At 42.2% G+C, this 25,076-nt stretch overlaps 1 protein-coding gene across 11 annotated transcripts in view; it reads right to left on the bottom strand.

The window, feature by feature from the left end:
* BRMS1 (BRMS1 transcriptional repressor and anoikis regulator) overlaps positions 1-24,280 on the bottom strand; it is a 214,513-nt gene extending 190,233 nt beyond the window's left edge. For 3 of the 11 annotated variants that reach the window (XM_078660807.1, XM_078660815.1, XM_078660813.1), the window contains exons 1-2: positions 23,780-23,949; positions 21,554-21,678 (exon numbers count right to left, since the gene is read on the bottom strand). The gene's annotated coding sequence lies outside the window, so the exon portion shown is untranslated. Of the gene's footprint in view, positions 1-21,553; positions 21,679-23,779; positions 23,968-24,077 lie in introns of those variants that run through there. The other 8 variants (XM_078660811.1, XM_078660812.1, XM_078660817.1 and 5 more) reach the window with 8 other exon arrangements.
* Between the last annotated feature and the right edge of the window lie 796 nt (positions 24,281-25,076).

The raw sequence follows: 25,076 nt of genomic DNA, 5'->3' as shown, positions 1-25,076 counted from the left end.
GTCATTTCCTGTGAAACGCAAGGTTCAGATCCTTTTGTGCAATGTTAAAGGCTAACTGGCAAAGGTAAATATAGCAATTTGCTGGGGTGGCTATCTTCTTTTTCACCAGAGGTCATCTTTTTACAAAAAGCCCATCTAAAGAGCCATACCCCAAAGCTGTCAGTTCCACGCAGTTACTCACATGCGTTCATTGCATCAGCACAGGCCGCGGTAAGGGATGTAGCAATATTACTAGGTAATAGTATTGACTGGGAGGTCGGGGAGGTGACCAGGGATACACAAGGCAGGTGGATTTGGGTCATAGTAGCAAACAATGGATGGAGTCTAAATTTAATCAATTATTATGGCCTTATAAATGATGATATCAACTCTCTTACCCAGCTTTATGAAATGTCCCTGGGGGCATTAGGCCCTTTGATTTAAGAGGGGAGTTTAATTTTATTCAAGATTTGGTCAAAGATACATCAAATTGGAATAAAATACAGTTAAAACCGAAGACGAACAGAATAATAGAAGCTTTGAAGTCCAGTTATCAGTTACAAGATCCTTGGAGAGAAGATCACTCATATGTCAAACAATACATGTTTCTCACAAAGATTTAAACGGCCTCACGTATAGATTTCTTTTTAGCGTCGAAATCATGGAGCAGAGGGCAAATGGATATATTGGGCCAATGCTTTTTCGGACCATTCATTGGTCTCTGTAGTAGTGGATCTAGGTTTAAATAAAAGGGATAAACCCAGATGGCAGCTAAACAGATCTTTGTTTTCAAATCTTTAATGAGTCACTACAACCCTCCAAGATTCAACAATAGTCACATTTTTAAAGGATAAGAACCCGAAAATCGGCCCATTCATATAGACCGATCAGTCAACTTAATACAGACTATAAATTATTGATGAAAATGTGGGCGACCCACATAACGCCAGCAGCACAACAGTTAATTCCCGAAGATCAAATTGGCTTTGAGGTGGGCCGGTTCATGTCGGCTAATACCCAGTTTTTAATTCAGGCAGTAGATTGCTTCTCTACTAAAGATACAAAAGCCCTAATCATGATGATCGATGCCGAAAAGGCATTTGATCTGGTGAACTGGGATGCCTTGTTTCATGGTCTTAAACTATTTCGTTTTACCTCCCAGTTTATTGGAATGCTTTCAAATCTATATAATGGAGCGCAGGCTAAGGTGATAGTCAATTCTAATAAGGCTGGCTCAGTGACGATCAAAAGGGGTACATGGCAAGGATGCCCACTTTCCCCCCATATTATTTTCATTTTTTACTGAACCCCTTGCGGAACAATTACGCAAAGGCATTCTAAGGGCACCCATAGAAGGGATGGCAAGGCTTAAATTATTCGCAGATGATATTATCTTATATCTTCAGCCTGATCAGGTTAACATCAGCCGAAATATGCAGACGATTGCAGATTTTAAACAAGCATTTGCAATGCAATCGGTCTCGCATTAGGAAAGTGTGAGCTATTGGTATTGTAAATGACAATTTTTTTTAATATGTGTTGGCTTTGAAAATATCTAAATTAATAGCATTGTTATTCACAAAGCCAATAGCTTACACTTGGTAGCAAGCAAGGACAGTGCTGTTGTGGTGCTGAGTGATGACGTGGTTGGGCTGAGTGATGTGGTGGTGTCCCCGGTGGTGTCCCCGAGTGATGTGGTGGTGTCCCCGAGTGATGTGGTGGTGTCCCCGAGTGAAGTATCCTCTTAATAGGCCTGTAAACAAAACCCTTGTTATGTATATAACATTGATTAACAAAGCATGGGATGTGTTATGAAGAGAGACGAGTTGGCACAGATCAATACTGCAATCATTTTCTTAGCCAAGAATGGAAGAATGTCTGCGAGATGGAGAGGATGGTAAATTGGATGAGGAAGATGAATGAATAGGAGACAGGAACAGTAAGCGCGGGAGAGGCGAGGGAGAGAGGAAAGAGGGGGAGGGGGTGGAGATCCAAGATCAGCGAGGGAGGAGGTTGGAGATAGGCCAAAATTCATAGGAGCAAAAATTCATAGGAGCAAAAGCAGCGAGCAACAGAAGTGAGCCTGTATGGAAGAGAAGAGCCAGGGCAAACAATATGAAACAACAAGGTTGAAAGCGAGAGAGAGGGGAAGAAACAGAGGTAAGGAGAGAGAGAGCTGGATGAAGAGATGAAGAACAGACCATGAAAACAAGTAAATAAGCAGGTTCGGGAGCAGCTTCCTTTGAAGTCTGATGCCGAAGCACAGACAAATGGTGGTGCGCGATGTGCACGCAGGGGGCCGGGGAGCGGCAGCATTTGAAGTCTGATGCCGAGGCACACACAAATGGTGGTGTGTTCTGTGGCTGGCGATGGTGTGCACGCGCATAGATCACATGAACTGTATGCGATCCGCAGCCTTTTTGGTAGACTTTTCTTTTCCGCTTACTATAATCTCGCCGGAGCAATGAGCAAGCGCATTGGCTCAGGTGAGACCTAAAAAGGAGGATATAAGATAAACAACAGAACTATTGCTTTTTAATGTAAAAGCTGACCTTACGATCTCATTACAGTCTCAAACTAGGACGCAATTCCCAATAAGATGCATGGGGCCCGCCCACCTCCGTCCAGGGCCAGATACTATGCTCAAATTGTAAGCTATTTCCCACAGGACTTGAAGTGCTTGCACTCCAATAACTATATACTTAAACCTACGACTCACTCTAAACTAATGTGTCTTGGAATCATGGAATACATAGAGCACCTTCCTGAACGTATTCTCTGTCTTCCCTGCCCAGATAACCTCAACAGGCAAAGCAACTACATAAGTGAAGATACCACTCTCAATGATCATAGTCACAGGTGGACTGACCTTACATTCATTCACTTACTTGAATACCCGCTCTGGTCAAAACACCCAACTAGAGATATTTCAGATTCTGACAAACCGGACAGATTTCTTCTTACCGAAACTTGGTTCTCTGCAGAGTCCTCCCCAGACATACTAGCGGCATGCCCCAGTAATTATTACATTCAAGCCAATAGGGCCCCCGGGAAGATAAGAGGGAGGGGTCGCTGCTATAGTTCATCAAAAGCTAAAGTTCACTTCCCTCGCTGCTCTGGGCATGCCTTCAATTGACAGCTTAATCATAAAACTTGATTCCCCACACACACCCCTGATCTGTGTGCTAATCTACAGAGCCCCTGTCACATGCCACTCCCTCCCCCCCCCAACAACTGCGTTAAAAAACATCCCACCTAGTTATTAACTATGCCAAAATCCTAATAGTTGGGTACTTCAATTATTGGGCTAACGGTGCAATGGGCGGCACTAGTTCAGTTGAATTGCCTGACTTATTCAATGGACTGAACTGTGGCAGCTCCCACCCATTTCAAAGACAACACCCTTGACCAACTCTTGACATCCAACCTGACGGTTTCTAATTTGCTGGTCTCTCCATGCACCTGGTCAGACCATTACTTTATCAAATCCTCCCCCACCAACCTGTACTTAGCTAAGGCAGGCCTCATGGCAAGAAATTGGAGCCGCTCCAACATCGATGACTTATGCAACCTGCTAGCTACTACGGCCCCATCTGAACTGCTCTTGATTAATAGACATTTAGAAAGTATTAAATCTTGGCTAGTGGTCGCCAGTAATAGCTACAACCCCATTAGGAAAGTCAATACAGTTAGACACCACAATGCCCAATGTTGGTTTTCTGAAGATCTAAAACATCTCAAAAACTTGTCATCCGCGCCAAATATGGCTGGAGACGAAACTACTCTTTAGATAAAAAAAAAGACTTATATCTAACCCAACTTAAACTGTATAAAAATGCCATCTTACAAGCTCCACTCATAAATCTAAGGAAATATTTGCTATTGTTGCCGAGCTATCCAATCCAGAGAGTCACGGCGAAACTCGCCCCCCCACTCAAGTACTGTGTGACTCACTTAATACTTATTTCATTGAAAAGATTATTACCATTAAGGCTAGTATACCTGCTAACTCTCCCCCCTAAAGCTCAGCCATCCACACTCAGGAACCCTCGTTCTCTGGCGCAGTTCCCTTCCATCATCTGAGAAGTCTTCTTGTGCCTACTAATGAAGGACGTTTCTCGCTCTCCAACGGACTGCTGGCCCCGCACATCTTAAGGGAAGCTTTCCTCACATGTCCTGACCCTCCTCCTGCGCTTGAGAAACTCCATTACTCAGGGGGCAGTTCCCAAATGCATTTAAAAATATAGAAATTGTTCCCATCTTGAAGAAAGTAGGGGCAGACCTACGCCCCATTTCCTTACTCCCCTTCTTAGCCAAGTATAGTGAAAATATGACAGTTACAATAATTATAGTAATGAACTATGTACAAATAACGTTTGTAATCAAACATACTATGTCCCATTGTCCCTTACAGATGATGTACTCATTTTGATTGAAACTCGAGATTGAGCCCCCTGTTTTGCTGTACTATATTGATTGATTCATAACCACTAAGGAAAGTTCTGCCTATATAGAATTGTATCCACTGCACCTTGACGAAGGAACTGTGGACACGGGTCCTACTCCGAAACTCGCGTCGGCACCTTCTTCTGTTGTAATGTTGTTTGTATCACTATCACTGTGATGTCTTGTAAAGTTTGCCTTGTTGTGATTTAGTTGTGCATGGTATGCTTGACGCTTGTGAGGATGTGTGGTGCTATCAGATGGATGGATGAAATGTATGGATAATTTTTGTTGTTGGGGCTCACTGTACATATGATATGTTTAGTGATGAATTGTATATATAGAATGAATAATTGGATGACACCACTGTGCAACGAATATACTTTTTCTGTTTTATAATAAAAGGAAATAATGTTTACAAAATAACCTTTGCTTTGGGACAAATGTTGATGTTTATTCAATGAAGGATATATTACCTATGTGCCATTGTGTTACCTAGGAGAGGTTCTGTACTTGTTCTAGTTTGTTCCCTGCCTCCCTCTCCTGGTATCTTTAGAATTCAGGGACCCTCTTCTGTACGTTGAGTTACCTCGCTGTTGTGCCTTTAATTGTTAGTCTGTCCTTGTATTGTACTGTAATTGCATTTATATTGCGCTTACTACCCCTGACGAGGCTATGAAGCGTTTTTCCGGCAAGTAATACGCTACTCCAGAACCCATAAAGGATTAGTGGTGAATTAGTATAGCGAAAATATGAAAGTCATTGAGTGGTGGATATATTAGTTATTTGGATTGAGAAGGATGGTGGAGGGATAGAAGAGGGAAAATGGTTTGCATCTATATAGCGCTTGCTACCCTTGATGGGGTGTTGAAGTGCTTTTTTGGCGAGTAGCATGCTACTCCGGAACCCATAAAGGATGAGTGGTGAATTAATATAGTGAAATATGAAATTAATTTGAGTGCTGGACACGTTAGTCCTTTATTTGGATTGAAAAGGATGGTGGAGGGATAGAAGGGAAGGGTTTAGAATGTGTTGTTTATTTTTTGTTTTGGAGCTCATAGCAGTAGGAGGAGGCTTGGGATGAGTAAAGGTAGGTGCAGGGGGGGTGAGTAAAAGGGAGGTGGAGGGGGAAGAGTCAGAGGGAGGGTTTAGAAAGGCTAGTTTTGGTGGATTGGAATAGTAAAAAGAGGTATGGGATGATGCAAGGAGGGGTGGAGTAGGGAAGAGTCCCCGAAAGGGTTATTTTGGGGATCACAGTAGTGATATGGGGTTTGGGAAGAAAGAGAGAGTGGGGGTAATGGATATATGTATAGAGGTATAGGGTGAGAAATAAGGTAGTGCATTGGATAGCGTAGTAGAAAGAGGTTTGAGATGAGTCCGAGTAGAGGTTATATTGAGAGCAGTATGCAGTGAAAAATAGGGGTAGTGCATTTAAATGCTGAATTAGAGGAAAAGTAAAAGTAATAAATATATAGATCCAAAAGTAATAAAGCTATAAATCCATAAGTACTTGGAAGGTATATAGATACATAGATGCATAAAGGAAGGTAGTATATGTAGATTGAAGATGCATTAAGTAAACTCTGGCTTTCAAGTGTTGTGTCGTTAAATTAGTTTATTTTTTATTTTATTTTTTTATATTTTTCATTGTCAGCAAAGGAGCAACGTTACAAATTATCTTTCAAATAACATATATCAACTATGCAATAAATAGATCACATTACATTAAAACTACATCACAGCACAAATATAATTATTCCTTGAACAGTGCAGTACCATAAATATTTATAATGAACCTATATCTGTATCCATATTACAAAGGATTTTCCCTTTAATGTACATATTTATCCCTTGATCAAATCGCTTGGGTTTAAAGCACTTTCCATATTGGCTGAAAAACCAATCTGACCCCAACTGTTGTTTATGTGGTACATCGCAAGAAGATATGCTGCATCTCCTCTGTACATGCAAGGACCCAACAATGGAAAGGAGACAGCTTTTAAAACCACTTTTTAATAAGAGAGGTATTCGTACACGGAGACAGGCTGTGCTGGCATGTTTTGCACCAGAGGACATGCAGCTTAACTGCCGCTTTCTACATTTTTTTAAAGACAAGTGGAGAAGAAAATGCCTAGTCAGAACAGCAATACAGCTGACAAGGAAAAGTTGGATGCTGCTAAATAACTGCTCATTCTTTTAATCTACTGTATTTGGTTATAATGTCTTTTAATTGGATTTTAATATTTTTTATAACTGACGATACGTAATGGGATATTTTGTAGCAATGGTTTTAAGTAACTCTGCTAAATAAAATAAACTTGAAACTAAACTCTTGGGTTTATGTATCTAATGCCATTTGTCCCCAAATAGCCTCCAATGTTTTCAAAGAGCGAGTTCCTCTTGCCCTACCTAGAGCTTTCTCAATTTCAAAAGTCTCTTACAATGACCCGCCATTCACCTACGGTGGGAGGTTTAGAGGAGATCCAAGCCCTAGCAATGGGTTATTAGTGGCTTGAGCAGTCACTAAAAGGATTGCGATAAGCCTCTTCAACCCTTGATTCTCTTCTCTGTAACCCAGCATAATTTCTATAGCTGTAGGGGGAAATTCTTTCATCACCTGGGCTACTTTATGCCAAAACAATTCCAGCTCTGGGCAGGGAGCAAACATGTGTACTAAGCCTGCAGCATATATCCTGCACTTGAGACATTTTTCCCGATCTCCTCTTTGACCCGGTTGAGCCAGGCTAGCAATCTTCTCTGGAGTGTAAAAGAGCATACATATTGTTCGGAATTGCTGTATTTTTAAATTAACAGAATGAATTGATCCGTCTACAGTTTCTAGAGCCTGAGTGGTAGTTATGGGTGTTATATTTATCCCCAAAATCTCAGTCCATCGTGCAGCAAGGTTTTCACACCCATTCTGTCTAATTTTGCTAAGACATAAATGCATAATGCTAATTGACTGATTTTTCTGCATGTAAGCAATCCCATATCTCTGACCTAGACACTACCTTTAATGCTAGAGGTTTCACAAAGTAATCCCTAATTTGAACGTATTTAAACAACATTTGGGCAGGGAGATTGTACAAAAGCTACAGATTCTCAAATGTGTTAAAGCCATTATCATACAAATCCCCCAGATGTTGAATCCCATGCCTAGCCCAACACCTACCAACAGTATCGTGAAATACAGCCAGTAGCATGGGGTTACCCCATAGTTGAAGTTTATCATGAAACAGTGCGAGAGAACATTTAGCAGCCATAGCACGCCATAAATACACACTATGTCTAATAATCTTAAACCTAACCCTTTTGAAATAGTTGGGGTAATTAGTTTTATATAGAAACATTTGACATTCAGATCCCAACGGTAGCCGGTGAAGAGAAAAATGATTTTCAGGATCTAGAAGGCTATGTAGACTTCCCGCAAATGCTGCCCAAAAATAGGTTTTAAAATCCAGAAAGCCAAGCCCCCCCTGACTATATGGAGCTTTCAGTAAGTCTGTAGCCCGTTGAGCTCTTTTGTACCCCCAGATAGAGCTACGTAACATACCTTCTAGCTTCCTAAAAAAGCATTAGAAACACGGAGAGGGATTGAGCGGAATAAATATAAAAATTTAGGAAGTATCTTCATTTTTATGATGTTGCACCTAGCTCAGATTCCGATTGGGAGCTTGTGCCAAGTCTTAAGTCACTTAGCTGTAGCTTCTAACAAGGGTTCATAGTTCAATGTCGGTATCCGCTCAATCTGAGCAGATATCCGCTCAATCTGAGCAGATATCCGCTCAATCTGAGCAGATATCCGCTCAATCTGAGCAGATATCCGCTCAATCTGAGCAGATATTCGCAACCCGAGATATGTGGCCACTGAGCACACTCCTGTTACAGGTCTGTAAGGCCGAAAATTAAGAATTACTTCTGCCTTTTGAACATTCAGTTTATAGCCTGATAGACAACCAAATGTACTTGCCTATTTTTCATTAAAACGTATTGCTGTCGCTCGATCAGTAGTAAAAACAGCAATATCGTCTGCATAAGCAGTTACCTTAAGTTGGCTTGTCCCAGATATCAATGGTGCGATTTGCATATTAAATTGTAGCGCCCAAATAAATGGCTCAATATATAAAGCGAACAGCAGGGGAGAAAGATGACATCCTTGTCTAGTACCACTTATTATAAGGAAGGATGATGATCGTAAATCTGCATAAAGCAATTTTGCCTGAGGTTCACAGTATAGACCTCGTACCCATTGATTACATTTCCCTCTAAACCCAAAAGCTGCCAATGCAGCCCATAAGTAATCCCAAACCACCCTGTTGAAGGCCTTCTCGGGGTCTAAAATAACATACCATGGTTTGTTGTTGTCTTTTTAGCAAGATCAACGGACCCCACTGCAGTATTAATACGCATAGTAGTATCCCATCCCTGTATAAAACTGTGCTGTTGGTTGGATACTAGCCCGGGCATTATCGGGGCAAGGAGGGCAGCCAAACTTTTAGCAAAGATTTTCACATCTGCATTGATGAGAAATTGGCCGGTAAGAGCCACATTCCTCTTGTGGTTTATCTTTAAATGAAAATTTTAAAAAAGCCTATGTTTGTCATATTCCAAGTTTCTGGAATCCTGCCACTAGATCCAATATGTTGTATAACCGCCTCCACAGGCAAAACTATTAGACTCTTAAAGGTTTTATAAAATTCAGCAGGTATTGAATCCTCCCCTGCAGCCTGCCCAGAGGGAAGAGAAGAAATTGCCTCCTTTATTTCATCATGTGAAATTTCCTCCTCCAGTAAAGCAAATTCTCCCTCACTCAAGCCTGATAAACCAAAACCTTGCAGATACTGCTGCAGGTTATTGTGCTCTGGTACTATGGGCTGTGCATAGAGTTTCTGATAGAACTTAGCAAATTGCTCCAAGACTGCCTGCGAAGATGTCTGTAGAACATCATTTGTCCCTTTAATGGCTTTTATCTGTGTTTTAGCTCTCTTGTCTGCTACCTGATAGGCAAGTACCTTCCCAATTTGCTCCTCATACTGTGAAGCCCTATATTTATTGAATTTTACGGCAGTCTTCTCCTTTAATGAACGACTCATAGCTGCCCTTGTATCTACCACCAAAACATACAGTTGCTCTTAGTCAGTGGCCTTTCGTTGAATCGCATCAGCGTGTTGGAATTCCATAGCGAGCAAAGTTTGAGAAGTTACTCTGACCAGAGTTTCCCGCTCCTTATTCTGCTGCCAAATGTATTGCTGAGTGACCCCTCTTACAAACGCCTTTCGGGTGTTTTTTTCGGCACACTTATTGTTTTCTTGTTTTGAGACAAGAGGATTGTCCTCAGCATAGACCCCTTCTGCTGGGCCGTTGACTGCTAAAGGCTAGTCCTGTATAGGTCTTTGTTTCTGTACAGCTGATATAGGATTATTGATGTCCTCTGTTGGTTCTACGCTTTCCAGGGGCCATGGAGGATTAGCTCTTAAAGTAGATGTTTCTCCAATCAAATATTCAGCCAGCCCACCGGCTTCTCCATTGCTGAATTCTCCCCCCTTAAATTTGCAACAGTTTGAAATAGTTTCATTTGTTAATCATAATAATAATAATAATCCACATTTGTAAAGCGCACAATCACCCGTAAGGGTCTCTAGGCGCTGGGGGCCGTCGGGAAGATTAAGCAAGCTATTGCCCAGAGTCACATGGTGCTGGGCTAACCTGCCGCCGGAGCCGGGGATCGAACCGTGATCCCCAGATTCCAGCGTCAGTCGCCCTGGCCGCGGCGCCACACCTCTCCCTCTATGTTGAGTATTGATACACTGCCTGAGTCTAATAGAAACATTGTTTCTGCTCTCAAACAATAATTCCAGTGTATTCATTGTAGCTGTATCTGTATTTGTAAAGTTCTCTCTCCCTTGTTGGGTCAGGTCCTGCACTAATCCAGAGTACTGACCTGCATTTTGAATGTGCCCACTGCATGATTGAGTCGAGGGGGTTGCCTCTAGCAAAGTATCTACCATTCTGTCTCCATTCTGCTGCTCTGCTAAATTGCCACCTAAAAGCAGATCCACCGCCTTGCCTGATTGTAGCAATTTCAGCATAGGCTTACCGACTCTGGAAGCTACTCGCGGCATGCTTGATTATTGAGCTGCAGCAGGTATCTCCTCCAATCCACTGCTGATATTAGAGCCTCCTCCTGGGTGTACTGACACCTGAGCTGCTCGAGCACCTCTCGTTGTTGTCTTTGGTGGGGCCATGTCTCGTCCTGTTCCCAGACCCAAAGGCAGTCGCGACCAGCCGCCAACCGAGTGGCGTGATACCACGAGCCAGCAGGCAACTCAGGAAGCAGGCAGGAGCCTTTCGGCAATTGCCACCAGAATTAGTCTTCAGACGCTGTGAAAGCTGCATGCACAGTACGTCTTTTTCCCTGTAACTAGACTCTCTTTTCTCCAAGTTTCTTGAACTCAACATACCAATTAAGTCTCCCATCTGCCTCACGTACGGGAGCCTTCCGTGTGCCTGCTCACCGTTGTGATGTCAATCCGCCATCTTCCCCCACTTGCGTGAAACAAATTAGTTTTATTTATTCATATTTGTTTTGTAGATTAATAGTCAAGCAACTGTAGATGAATAGTTATGATCAAAAAAATTAGTTATTTATGCAGTCACATATACATGGTAAAAACATAGAATAATGTAACTGTCAGTAATAAGTACATTTGTTAAGCAGTACTAATAAATATCTATATATAAAAATTTTTTTAAATGTGTACTGCATTGGTGCAAGTGGCATGCTGTGTAGTGCCCAGGAGCCCAGCACTGGAATCCTGGTCGGCCTCTGGTCTCAACACAGCTGCCACCGTTGTGGAGCAGGGTAAGCTGACTCCCTATTGGCTAGCAAACCTTAACGCCATTTATTTTCACATTCTGGTGTCTGCCCTTTTACTCATAGAAACCTGCATAGACCATGTAGAACAGTTTAATTCGCCAGAAGCAACAACGCTCTGGTCTAGGTTTTACCATCGCAATTGTGGTTCTCTAAGAGAACCGGTGTCTCTTTTCTCCCCTTCCCTATTTTCCCCTTGCTTTCTCTATTGATGTGTCGGAGTACAATCGCTACCAGGGGGGGGGGGCTCTGTGAAGACTGGGATTCCGCAAGTGCATGTCCTTAGTAAAAGATTACAGTAGGTGGCAATGTGTAAAACTCCCAAGCCAGATCATCAGAGGACCTCCCTTTCCGCTGTAACCCCAGCTACTCTGCAATGGTTTTGTGCAGTGTGTGAACCCTTACTGCCAGGGACCCAAATAAACCAGTTTATTTCCATTGCACAGTCTGGAAGGGAAAGATGGGAATGTGTGAAATCCACAGCCAAGGACCCAAAGTACCTCCTGTCCTTCACAACACAGCTCTAGCTAGAATGATGTAGGGGGCATTTCTGTAACCACACAGCCAAGTACTCAGAGCTCCTTTCTTTCCTGCTTACATCCCAGCACTTTTAGAAGAGACAGGTGGCAATGTGTGAAACCTCACAACCAGAGAATCAAATTATTTACATCATTTCCCATGAAGGGGCAGGTGTGTCAAACCTCCCTGCCAGGAAATCAAGGAGCTCTACTCCCTCCTAGAGCAGAGGGCAAAGAATTAAACTTTGCAGCAATTGAACCAAAGGATGTCCCTTCCCTTTGGCACCATCAAAGCACAGCTCTAAAAAGGAGCAGGTCGCAAAGTGTGAAACCTCTTTATCTAGGAATCAAAGAGGCTCCCTTCCTTCCCAATACCCCCAGTGCCCTGGAAATGGTTGGTGCAATGGATGAAACTTCAGATCTAGGTACTCAATGGAACTCCCTTCTATTACACCACAACTCTAGAAAGAGCAAGTGGCAATGTGTGCAAATTCCCTGCCAGGTAATCAAAGTGACGTCTTCCCTTCTCATACAACATTCCTTCTGGAACAGGCAGGTGAAATTGAGTCTAATCTCACAGCCTGTGACTCAACACAACTCACTTCCGTCTTACACCACAGTTCTAGAAGTGGCAGGTGTCAATGTTTAAAACCTCCAAGTCAGAGAATCAAAGAGGCTCACAACCCAGATCCTCATGAAGAGCTATTTGGCTATGTGTGGACCATAAAATCCTGGGACTCAATAATAAAAACCTTCACATAGACCACAGCTATAGAAGGGAGTACTGAAAATAAGACACACCTCTCAGCCAGTGGCTTAAACACCCCCCCTCCCTTTCACACCACAGCCCTGGAAAGGATTAGTAGCAATTTGTAAACCGTTCAAGTCAGAGAATCAATTGAGGTCCCTTCCCTCTCACACCACAGCTTCTCTGGAGCACACAAGTGAAAATGTGTGAAACGTCACAGCTAGGGACCCAATAGAATTTACTTCCTCACAATACGGGTTCAGAAAGAGAAATATAAGAAACATCTCTGCTGAGGACTCAAAGGAATTCTCTTCATCACTATGTTCCCATAGAAGGGGCCAGGATATCAAAGTAGCTAACTCCATTCTCACATTACAGTCCCACTGAAATGGGTAGGTAGCAGAGCATGTAGCCTGACAACCACCAACTCCAGGAAGCTTGCCACCCACCCGGACCAAAGTTCTAGACGAAAAGGGCAGTAATGTGTAAAACCCCCACACCAGAGAATTAAAGCAGCTGCCTTTCCTCTCACACCTCCGCTATCCCAGCAGCAGTAGGTAGCAATGTGAAGAAGCATTGGCATAGCCAATAGGTCTCGCTTTTGGGACCTTATAAGTATTTAGTTATGCAGCACAATATCCTTGGTGCAAAACATAAAGTGTTGCATGGCTAAACACTTATAAGGTCCCAAAGGCAAGACCTATTGGCTAGGCCAATGCTTGTCTTTAATATATATTTGGGGAGTGGGTTGTGCATAGGGCCCCCTCCCAGAGCCCATTTGGGCCAGGGGAAAGTTGAGATTTGGAATTTCAACCAGGGGTGCTAGAATGCTTTCTTGACTTGCATTATGGCCCTTGACGACCTTGCTATGCCACTGAACTAGGCGCGTTTCCCCAGCCCCCTTTGATCATAGATATCTTTTAATATATACTCCTGATTGCCAGGTTTATATATACCCCCTGTCTGTTTTTAGGTCTCGCCTGAGACAGCGCATGCACTGTATTTTCGAGACATTTAGTAAGTGGCTTTTAAAAGTGACACCAGAGGCTTTTGCTTGCTTACAGCTTGGGTTCACGTGCTCAGCTGCCATCTGTGTTTTTATTGCTGTAATCAGGCTCCTCTGCTTGCACTATCCCCTCCCTTTTCCCCCTCCCTCCTGGTCAGCTTCATTTGTGTCTTCTAGCTGTGAATCATGGGCCTCTGTTCGCACTCCCCCTCCTCCCCCTCCTCTTCGTCAGTTTCATTTGTGTCTTCTATCACTGTGAATGCTCCTGCTTCCACCAAGCACACACACCACCAGCCATCAGTGCACGCTTCCACCAGGCACACACACCACCAGCCGTCAGTGCACACTTCCACCAGGCACACACACCACCAGCCGTCAGTGCACGCTTCCACCAGGCACACACACCACCAGCCGTCAGTGCACGCTTCCACCAGGCACACACACCACCAGCCGTCAGTGCACGCTTCCACCGGGCACACACACCACCAGCCGTCAGTGCACGCTTCCACCGGGCACACACACCACCAGCCGTCAGTGCACGCTTTCACGGGGCACACACACCACCAGACGTCACTGCACGCTTTCACCAGGCACACACACCTCCAGCCGTCAGTGCAGCAGGCAAGCTCTTCTCAGAGTTTCTTGGTAAATATATGTTCGATGCCTGGGAGGGAGTGGGTCGAGTTTCCTTAAACCATGCGGAGTATGCAGGAGCAGTGCATTAACTCCTGTGTGAGTGAGTCATGCTGCCTGGGGCTCACTCGCTCCACACTTGTAAATTGCGCCTGCACCAGGCTTTTTCTCATTTCTAAAGTTTGGCGCATGCGCACAGCTAGGCAGCCCCAACACCACCGGGAATGACTGCTTCCTTCAACCAGAATGGAAACAACAATCAGAGCAATGAAAACAAGTTAATTTGATGCAACGAACTGTTAACATGTCCAGCTATTGTAGATCTGGCAACATAAACAAAACAGCAACAAAAAACAAACAAGCATTGGCATAGCATAATATGCTGCATGGCTAAACACTTATAAGGTTCCAAAAGCAAGACCTATTGACCCTGCCAATGCTTGTTCTAAATTCATTTCAAGATATCTCGCCGGCTGTAAGCTCGTTGGTGATCGGCAAAGGTCACCATTTCAGTCGCTCATTCCAAGTATTTAGTTATGCAGCACAATATTCTTGGTGCAACAATATCAACTGTTGCATGGCTAAACACTTATAAGGTCCCAAAGGTGAGACCTATTGCCTATGCCATGTGACCCATCAAACAAAACCATAATTTGCCACGGTCAACGTTACACTGCTTTGTCAATGCCTAAACCGACATTAAAATCAGAAGTTACCTGATGAATGTAAATATTAAATGAAGATGGTAAGTAGGTAATCCTTAGGAAAATCTATAAATATTCATGATGGAAGGAAAGAAAAAGGAGTTGAGATAGTTGAAGTGTGCAACAAGAGGTAGGAAACAATTCTGGTTAAGAGGATAACCTAATCCAAAGAACCACTGCCGGTGGCAGATCTTTCTCCCACCTCGCCGCCAAGACCTGGAATACCCTCCCCACCCACCTACGGCAGACCGAAGACCTGCGGACCTTCAGAAGACTCCTCAAGACCTGGCTCTTCGAGCAGTAGCAGCACCCCACCCCTAGCGCCTTGAGACCCTCACTGGTAAGTAGTGCGCTTTACAAGAGATATGATTGGATTGAGAGTCTTACTGACATCCCTTCATGACATTTTTTCTGAGCCTGTTACAGTTAATAGCTATGGAGCAGCTGAAGGATCTTCCTCCGAGAGAATGCACATATACATACTAGCCCTTTGTTAATAATATAATCTAGAACTTAGGTGGTGCTCTATTTGATCTCTTTAGTAACCGAAAATAGCGGTTGCAAATTTTTAGGTTTTCATTGTACAGTGTATGGAAAGCTCTGATGTCTGTATCATGTTTTTATAACTTTCTAATTTTTTATTGACATTTTAGTCATAATACTTTTCAATATTTATATGATAAACGTATGCAACTAATCTTTTTAATATTTTTTCATATGTGGAAAGTAATCATTGTAATGCTCAGATTTTATAATTATTATGTTGTATATTTTTCTTTTTAACTGTTGCGTGTATTGTTTCTCATCTTGTTTGATCTTGAGTGATCGAAATAAAGACTATTAAATTGATTCTTTGCTTTAAAAATAAAATGTTCATAAAAAAATGCAACTGGGAAAAAAACGTTTTCCTAAACTCTGTGAAATTTTAGGTACCATTTCTTTGAAGCATCATTAAGTAAAATGTGTTAATGCATGCTAGTATTCCCAGAAAATATTCATAATGGAAAATCAGTAACCAGCTTCAACAAAAAGTATAGGAAACATGAAAATAATGAAGCATTGCCAATGGACAGGACATTGGTGGTCAGCCTTTTGGTTTTGTCATTACGGTCTTATAGTGACATGATTTTTATTCAATTTGTTATGTGAGCTGCCGGCCCCATCATTATAACAAACATTGTCAAAAGCAAAAATATTTTTGGTCTCAAAACCACACATTGCCACCGAAGTTCCTGGCACTGGAAAAAAACTACTTTGCTTGCCAATATGCTCCTTGTGAAAGAGGGGACTGATGTCACTCACAGAGAAGACTACATGTAGAAAGAGATACAAAGAATTTTAATAAAAACAAAATATCCAGGTTAACACCAGACATAATTAGGGGCCCGATTCTTAAAGAAAGTCACAAAAGTGCACCCATGGTGTATATATATATATATATATATATAAAATATAATATAATATACTGATCATGCCTTCCAATAGTGCATATTTACGGTTTTCATGAAGTCACAAGAATTTACAGAAGTAGGTCAGGAAATGGTACTTCTAGAAAAATGTTGTGAACTGCATTTTAGTAGGAGTAAATTTGCTCATGCAAAAAATCTGTTGAGCAGTAACAAGTTCACCTTTTCCCCAGCCTTTGAAGTTTTACTTCTGCCTTGTCCACAGTAAATTTCCAACCTTTCTCTATACAGGAACATTTTAGAGACGAGCTGAAGAAAACTCATAAAACATGCAAGATAGTAGGTTTGGATAGGCTCAAAAGGGCATGGCAACTGTGGGGGGATCTATTGCTTACCGCCACCTCCAGCCTCAGTATGTAGATCTCAGAAAAGGTAGCACAATAAGGGAATTCTTAACATTCAAACCCTACTATGCAGGGGTGTGGAATTTTTTTAATAATCTACTTGTCCATGGGACAAAATGTTTACAAGATCTACTTGCCCAGTAAAATTCACTTAACCTACCTATTCTCTATCAGTTATAAGGGCTGACAGAGAAACATTTAATATATTTGTATTTAATTAAAAATGATAAACACAATCAATTATTTGTAATAATACTAAAGAAACAGGTGAAAAGTGATATTACTAATATCTAAAAGTATAGAAATACAACAGTAAATGACCCTTCATGGCAGGCTGTTTTAAGACTCATTACATTGATAATAACTCAATAGTTATGATAGATGTGGCCTCTAATGCCTGCACCCATGCTGTATTTCTCCTGTTTGAAGTCCGAGAACAACAGCTCTTCTGTGGTTATACTCTTGAAAGTTGAGTCCTATCTCAAGAAGCATGTAAGCCTCTAGACACACAGTCACTGCAAACACACACAGTCACTGCAAACACACACAATACTTTGTACAGCATATATTTACCACCAGCAGGCACACCATCTTGCAAATCAACCCCCAAAACGGTAGAGGTTGTTGCACAGATCATGGGATGTCATGAGGTAGTTGTACGAGTTCAGCGAGAGTATGGCCTGACTAAATACGAATAAAGATATGGGAAAGGTAGCGAAGAGGGTCTACGTCCTGTCCCAGTCTACCAGGTGAGAGCTGATCATCCGGGCAAGTACAAGATGGGCCAGCTGCATTAGTCTTCGTGGACAGTCCCCTGCTTGTAAAAGGTTACTCCACTGTTGGTGTTCACAATCCTTCTGATTAGAATGTTTGCAATAAACCCCTGTTCCTAAAGCTGTGCTGTTTTGCACACTATTAGTGCTATTACTCCTTCCAATGAAATCATATAAACCTGTTCTCAAGCAGCCAAAATTATGCTGCACATGCTGACAATGTACAGTGCTTTCTGTGGAGGGACAACTCATCCTGGCCACTGAAGGAATCACAGGCCTTTCCTGGCCACTGGCTGCAAATTATTTGACAAACAAGCAATCACAAATGCTCTACTTACAGGAAAATGTGAGAGACAGAGTGAGGTTCATCAGCCACAGAAAAGGCAATGCCAGTTATGTGTAAGGCGGAGTTATGTTGATACTAGTATGTTATGAGCTCTGACATAATCAGAGAGGCTAGCGTCAGAGCTCCTATATAATGAAATTGCTGCAATAAAGTTGTTGTCACGCTACATGGCACCAAAGGAACAAGTGGATTTTGTTACAGGACAAGTAGATTTATGAAGCAACCTGTCTCATGGACAAGTGGATATTTGATTAAATTCCACACCCCTAATTTTGGACCTGCCAGTGTTTCACAGCTCAATAATCTTTCTAAGGTTCACTAAGAAAGGATGTGAAGTCTTTTTTCTGTTCAAACCGTCTAACTGTCGATGAGGTCCAAATAGTAAATCTTCCAGTGCTGCCTGCCAATTGCACTTCCTCTGGCCTGAATCAGCCCCTCTCGAACCTCCTTAGACTAAAAATGTGTTATTTCTGGACTAACTCGTAACACAAATGACTGGTTAGATATTGCCCACTGCTATGGATGGATCTATCAATGTAATTCTTTATTGTTTGTTTAGCTACTAAACGTTATTACAAATAGCGTTCCATGATAGATCCCAGCTACAGAATGGAGCCATCATACACTTAGATGGACTCATCGAAAGCCTCTTCTAATTCAAGCACTTATTTGCCAGTGTCTCTGCAAACAGCACCATCAGCTGCACTATTCCTACTACTACTACTGTAAACCTATCAAGCCTCACTGTATTTCGAATAAACCCTGGTGCTACCTTTATTTTGTGTGAGCAGCACCACTGACAAGAATGGGAATGTGAGGTATTGAGTAAATTTCCAGACTCGCCGTCAGTGCCTGCCAGCCATGAGTCCTCAGGCAGTTCCACTCAAACCTGCCCCATCTTCTCTTCTAATGTGCATCTGCCATTCCATGACTAACACTGGTAAAGAATACCATGACTGGAATTGTAGTGGCCATTACTACGGGTCTATCTGTACCACACCTAGTCAGCCAGACTGGCACACAGTAATTGTTAGTCACCCGTTGATGGAACCAAGGTGGCGCATATAAAGCCAATTCTTATACTTGGTTGCCACCAACTAAGCATAACGGTCATCACCAAAGAAGGTAGGTATACACATGTATTGCCTTGCCTTGTCTCCAACTGTATCCTATATCCATGTGTAGGTGCATATACACACTTGCAGTAACAAGGCCAGAGAAGGCTCTACAATAACGGCAAGATACCAAAAACTTTTCAACAATACACTCACACAATTCCCATCATCCACACAGAAGCTCTTAATGCTTACATATTTTATCTCTCACACCATTTCGCACAAGATTCACGCCTAGGAGCAGTGACATTAAAACATGATAAAAGCATAACTCTGTTCCTGGTGCATATCTTACACCAAGCACACAGTCTTCATACACTTTTTCATTGTTAGCACGTCCAGAGGGTAGCATGCTACCTATCCCAAATGCACCTAGTCAGGAGTATGATGCCCTATATACATGTAACTGAAGTACAAAACTAGAGTTGCAAAAGGAGAAATAACTCTACGCTAACTGAAAGGACCATCCATATATAAAATAGTGGGAGGGAAGTATTTACACAGTTGTTGTAAAGTGTATACACCTTTTAAATAGAATGGTTCAAGTACATTTGAGGAATTGTGATCGCAGAGAGAAATAAGTCATTCAATTAGTTGCAACGCTAAAAACCTTTTAAAACTATTTTTTTAAATGAATGCATGCATGTTAGCACCCAGAATACTTTTCCACTGAATTACTGAAATTCGACCCGGACCAAAAATTGCTATGCGATTTATTTTCAAGATGACGCTGTCTTGTATCTAATAGCTTGAGACTGTCAAAAGCACTCAACTCACTCTTTCCAAGATGGAAGATACAAATGGTAAAATGTCGCAGACAAAGAAAAAATAAACATGGCATTCCTCCTCCCTCTATCCCCAAACTCTCATTGTCAAACCCACTCTAATGGGATGAAAAAATTCAGATATATGGGAGTGCGCGTGTCTGCTAAGTAACACTGCAGTATTGCTATTGTTGGACTAAAAAAGGAGATCTGAATTAAACACACTGAAGTTTGCACTCCAAGCATGCATGTATATATATATATATATATATATATATATATATATATATATATATATATAATTGTTTTTGTCACCTCTGAACTACTTTTCACAGAAGGGCAAAAAAAGCGTGTGATTAACCATTGCAAACAAGTTTTTGAATGCCTCCATAAGCAGTTAAAAAGCATGTGGGCAGGACAGTTATGGTGAAGTGCGTTTTCTTCTACTCCCTCCACAGGGTGAAATCTAATAGTGACGCCCATAATTCATATTTGCAGTCACTGCAATAAACAGATATTTTCTCAAACACAGGACAAATAACGTTGCTTGAATATGCTCTGAAACTGCAGAAACAGTCTCAGCGCCACTATAATAAAGTGGGGAAAAAATTATTTTGAGTGTATTCTACGTCAGAATTGAAATTGATGTATTTTGTACTAATTTTAACAAATCAGCATTTCTACATAGAGGTAAGAGAAAGGGGGACAACTGAAGAATGGGTAGGAAGATGGGAGAAGAATGTCAACCTTCGATGAAAGCCAGGGTCTGAAGCAGGTTATATATATGGCCAAAAACGTGTCATGAGTGCAGGTATTTCAAATACAAAACAAAAAAAGTATTCTAGTGTGCCTCTTCCCACCACTGAAGAAATGAGAACTCCAAATCCCTGATGCTCGCCTATCTTTTGATGTTCAGAAAATAGGCTGCTGTGCAAAACAGAATAACATAATCCACCACGAGGTTCGTTTTATTTCATACTGTTGCCCATTGATTTGATTGGCTAAATTCTAGTCAACATTGCTTACATTTTCAAAGTGAACCTGGTCTTTCACATTTTAGAGTCTTTATAGTTCTATATTTGCCACCTGAAAACCCAACACAGAAAAAGTTGTAAACAAAGCAGTACCTTTGTGGGCTGCAGAACAGACAAGTTGCTAGATAAGTCTGAATAATTTAGGCTACTATACATTTTTCCTGTCTGAAAGCTGGTGAATAACAAATGCATCTGTGGCTGTTATTACTTTTTTAAGTTTTATTTTTCCAGTTTTCTGCAAACATGAATATAAATCACTACATTGCAGAATGTAGCATCGGCAATAACAAAAAACATGCATAACCAAGTGTTAAATGTTTACAGTTACTGATGTAAATGAATGATGCAGTGTGTGCAGGAATCAAAAACATACAATAAAAGTGAGTCGCCGTACATGGGGTATTAGTGGCTGTTATTACTTCATTCCCCTCTTGGTGCGATACGATCAAAAAGAACAAAAAAAAACCCAGACATATCTTCTAAAACATATTTGAATCTTATCTAAATTCAAATAAACTATTCGAATTCGCCAACTTTAGAGAACGAACAAGCTTGAAAAACGGGTCTTAAAATGCATAAACAGTCTGTGTCTACCTGCATTCTCACTTGGTAGTGTACATTAAAACAAAAAAACAAGAACACAAAAGAAAGTATCCAGTTGGAAGATTCCCTTCCAAAATGAAGGAAGGAACAGTGAAGCAGACGTGTGAGTGTTTTCAAATGCTTCACAAGAGGTCTAGACAGCTGGTTTGTCGATTTTTGCAGGTTTTAGAAAGTAAGGCAAAGCATAGTAAACAGTGACATACCTGTATGTTGAGGCCACGAGTAAAATTGAAAGTTGTGTGACTAGTCTCAAGACAAAACTCTGATCTTTTGTTACGTGGATCCGTAGTCTGTAACGCAAGAGTCCATAGGGCTTCTGTGTCACCACCTACGAAGAACATATTTTATTAGCAGGTTAAGGCAGATTTAAGCAGTCTCTTCATACTCTCTCTGCCTTTCACAATAGGTCTTAGATTTGGTATTTCGAAAGGGACCAGACAAATGTAACGTCAATAGGGTTAGACATAATTACCCTTTAAATGTTGACTGAATAACAGTACAGTCCGTTTTTCAGACTCTAAACCTTCTTCCATTATGCATAATTCTAGGACCATCTAACTTTTGTCACTGATCGGAAGTGACTTTGTGACTATCTATTTACTACGAAATCCAAACCGAAGAGCAATTTGAAAAAAAAAGTTGAAAAAAAGCTAATGCATGCACGAGTACATCTGACTGTTTACTTAAGGAACAACATGTCAGTCCCTTGGTGTTTTAAGAAGTATTGCAGTGTACCCTATGGTACTCAAGTTAACACCACTGGAATAGACAAAAGACAGAGCTCTTGCATAAGACTGTAGCCTTTGGGGTTACACAAATCTTTGTTGCACATAGTCAACTTATAGGACCACTTTTTGGCAAGAATCAAGATTCCCAAGAGTGAGGCTGCCTCTGCAGGAAACTAAACTGGCACTGGCCACTTACTTCGCGTCTTAAAAGGCAAAGAAATGCCAACTTCGTCCTTCACCCCCCCCCCCCCCCCCCCCCCAAGGTCTCTAGCATAAACAAGTGAACTGTGACCAGCAGAAATGGAGAAAGGACATTTGTCGGCATAAGACATCAAAATCAATAGTAGTACTCCTAATCCTAGAATACTGTGCACCGGATGCCACCTACAATATTCAGCCTCGGATGACCTTAATGGTACCTTTGTTTTTAGGGGGTGGTTACAAACAGAAGACAGTAGTGTAAGCAGACTGATCGTTTACAGCTTTTGAGAAACGATAGAAGTATATTTACTGTTTAAACCAAAATATTAGTGGTTAATTCATCTGTCTCATATATAGTATTACACTGCCTAAAGTATATTTGCATGCAGCAGAGCTCCAAACTGTTGCTGATCAGCCGGTTATTGATACTCGTTCATTTTCCTGATCCGTACGCAACCCAAAAGACACCACAATACCTTCAAGCACAGATGCTATGTTTAGGAAGTGAAAACAAGTGACATTACCACAGCTCTTCACTCGTCAAAACTGTAGATTTAATGCTATAAAACTTGATTAATCGCTTATAACATTTTAATGGTAGTCTAACTTCACTTCCCTTTTATATTAGGTGGCTAGGAGGGAAGGTTAGCCTTAGTTATTTTATGACATGGAATCATTCACTTTTTCCACTGACAGCTAGCATGTTTTTCAACCCTGACGTGGTAAGCAGTGTGGTAACCTAAACTGGGTTGCCCCTCTCTTGCCTGGCTATGAAATCAGGGGCTTCTGATTTCAGCAGGTCCTCTTCCGGTGTTAACACGAGTCATTACGGAATATATTGATCAGTGCCCTGCAGTGGCTAAGGGAAAGTCATCCTGCAGGAACTCAATCTGCAAAACGTAGGTCATGTTGTGTTCCCCTAGTAAGCAATAGGTGAACAATTTACAACATTAAACGATTAAAAACAGAAGTATGAATTTGTTTTTTCAACAATGTTACACGAGTAGGTCAAAGTGCTAGATGTGCCTGGATAAGCGCCAATATCATCTTTGTAGATCTTGAGTCAACAACTGCAACGCCCTATATCCGACAACTAGATGGAACTGGGCATTTGGGTAATCCAGTGGAAGGGCGAATTGGAAAAGTGACCCAAACCAGACTTCATTCGGGCCGGCTCTTGTAGTGGCGCGCACTGACCGAGAATTATTTTCCAACATTAGACTGAAGGCACGAGATTAAAGCGGAAGCACTGGACACATCGGACAACAGTGGCAAACTGAAAGAAGATGAAAAGGGACCTTTTAAAAGTGAAGTGAAGGAGATGGGTAGGTAGAAAGTCTGGGGGGTATCTTTATACACTAGATTTGTGGAAGTTGCTCCCCCAATGACGTAAGTAGACGGGGGCTGGTCTATCCCAACTCATGCGGAGCGGTGGCTTTGTGACAACCAAAACTCGTCACCCCTAGAACAACTGTCCACCAGGCAGTGGAAAACTCGTACCGACAACACTCCGGGCAGAAGCTCGAGCCTGGTTTGGGGTCTGAAGTTGGCACCACACGTCCAGTCCAAGCGAGAGCTGCAGCAGTTATCCTGAGCTCTGCAAAACTTAAATACCAGCAAAGGACGGGGGAGGGCCTAGGCCCAGACTAGATGAAGCCGCGATGTTCGGCAGCAGCAGGAGGCGTGTCGCAGAAGATGACGATAGTGACGCCCAATCAGGCCGAGTGGCTCAAGGCAATGGATCGCACTAACAAAGTCGTATTTTAGAGACTGGGCCCTCTTTAAAGAGTCTACTCACCAGCAGCACTCACCAAGGGTCTTCCGGACCTTGACACTCAGAGGCTGAAACAGACGATGCAACACAGTAATGCTTTATTGCAAGTCTAAGTATGCATGCATGGAGTCAGCGCTTCTGTAACTACGTCACTCGAACTCGTCAGCGTCAACTCAATCGCTAAATACCGCGGCGCGCTCTCTGGTGAGCCACAGCCAATGAATAATAGAGCAGCTCCTCTAGCCAATCCAACGACAAGGTTCTCCCACCAATCCAAAGTGATCGCACTTTACCACAACATAAGGAATTAGTGTTCAACTACCTGATTGGTTGTTAGCAACCGGGTGAAACAGTCTCGGGTAGTTCTCTGTATGTAGTGGAAATGTGGTTATTTCAGAGGTGTAAAGTGTTTTTTGTGTACGCACGGGTTCCACTGTGTGCTGTCTTGGTCCAAGGTTGTTGAAAGTATAATCAGGAAGCAGATGGTAAATCAGTGAATAAGTTTATTCCGAATACAGCCCCACACCAGGTCGCTGCGTGGTTAGGAAGAATAAGCCCTGTGACAGTTGGCAGTTCCTAGGGATGGAGGGAGAGGTGGAACGTTGGGGAACCAATGGGATCAGAGATCTATTCAACAGATATAACCCTTCCCGTAATCTTCGATCTGCTTACAAATCCCTTTTGACCATTCCCTCTTATAAGAGGAAGCGTCTTGGAGGCTGCTGCTTTGACCTCCTGGCAGCCACCTTCTGGAACTCCCTTCCCCACCAATTAAAACTGAGCGACAACATCTTGAGTTTCAGACGCTCCCTTAAAACCTGGCTTTTTTCCCAGGCTTATTGATGAGCCGCCCTATTTCTGTCTCTAACCGGTGTGCTGTGTTTCTTCTATAGCGCCATGAAGCCCCTGGGCGTGCGAGCGCTTAATAAATTTATATTAACATGGGAAGGGGAGGGGTGACAATGGGTGCTCTCGCGTCAGAGAGATAACCTGGGCACAGGGGAGAACAGGGTTAAGATACAA

This window comes from Lissotriton helveticus, chromosome 9 (genome assembly GCF_964261635.1).
Source record: "Lissotriton helveticus chromosome 9, aLisHel1.1, whole genome shotgun sequence".
Taxonomy (NCBI): domain Eukaryota; kingdom Metazoa; phylum Chordata; class Amphibia; order Caudata; family Salamandridae; genus Lissotriton; species Lissotriton helveticus.
This window is presented reverse-complemented; position numbering and strand designations above follow the sequence as displayed.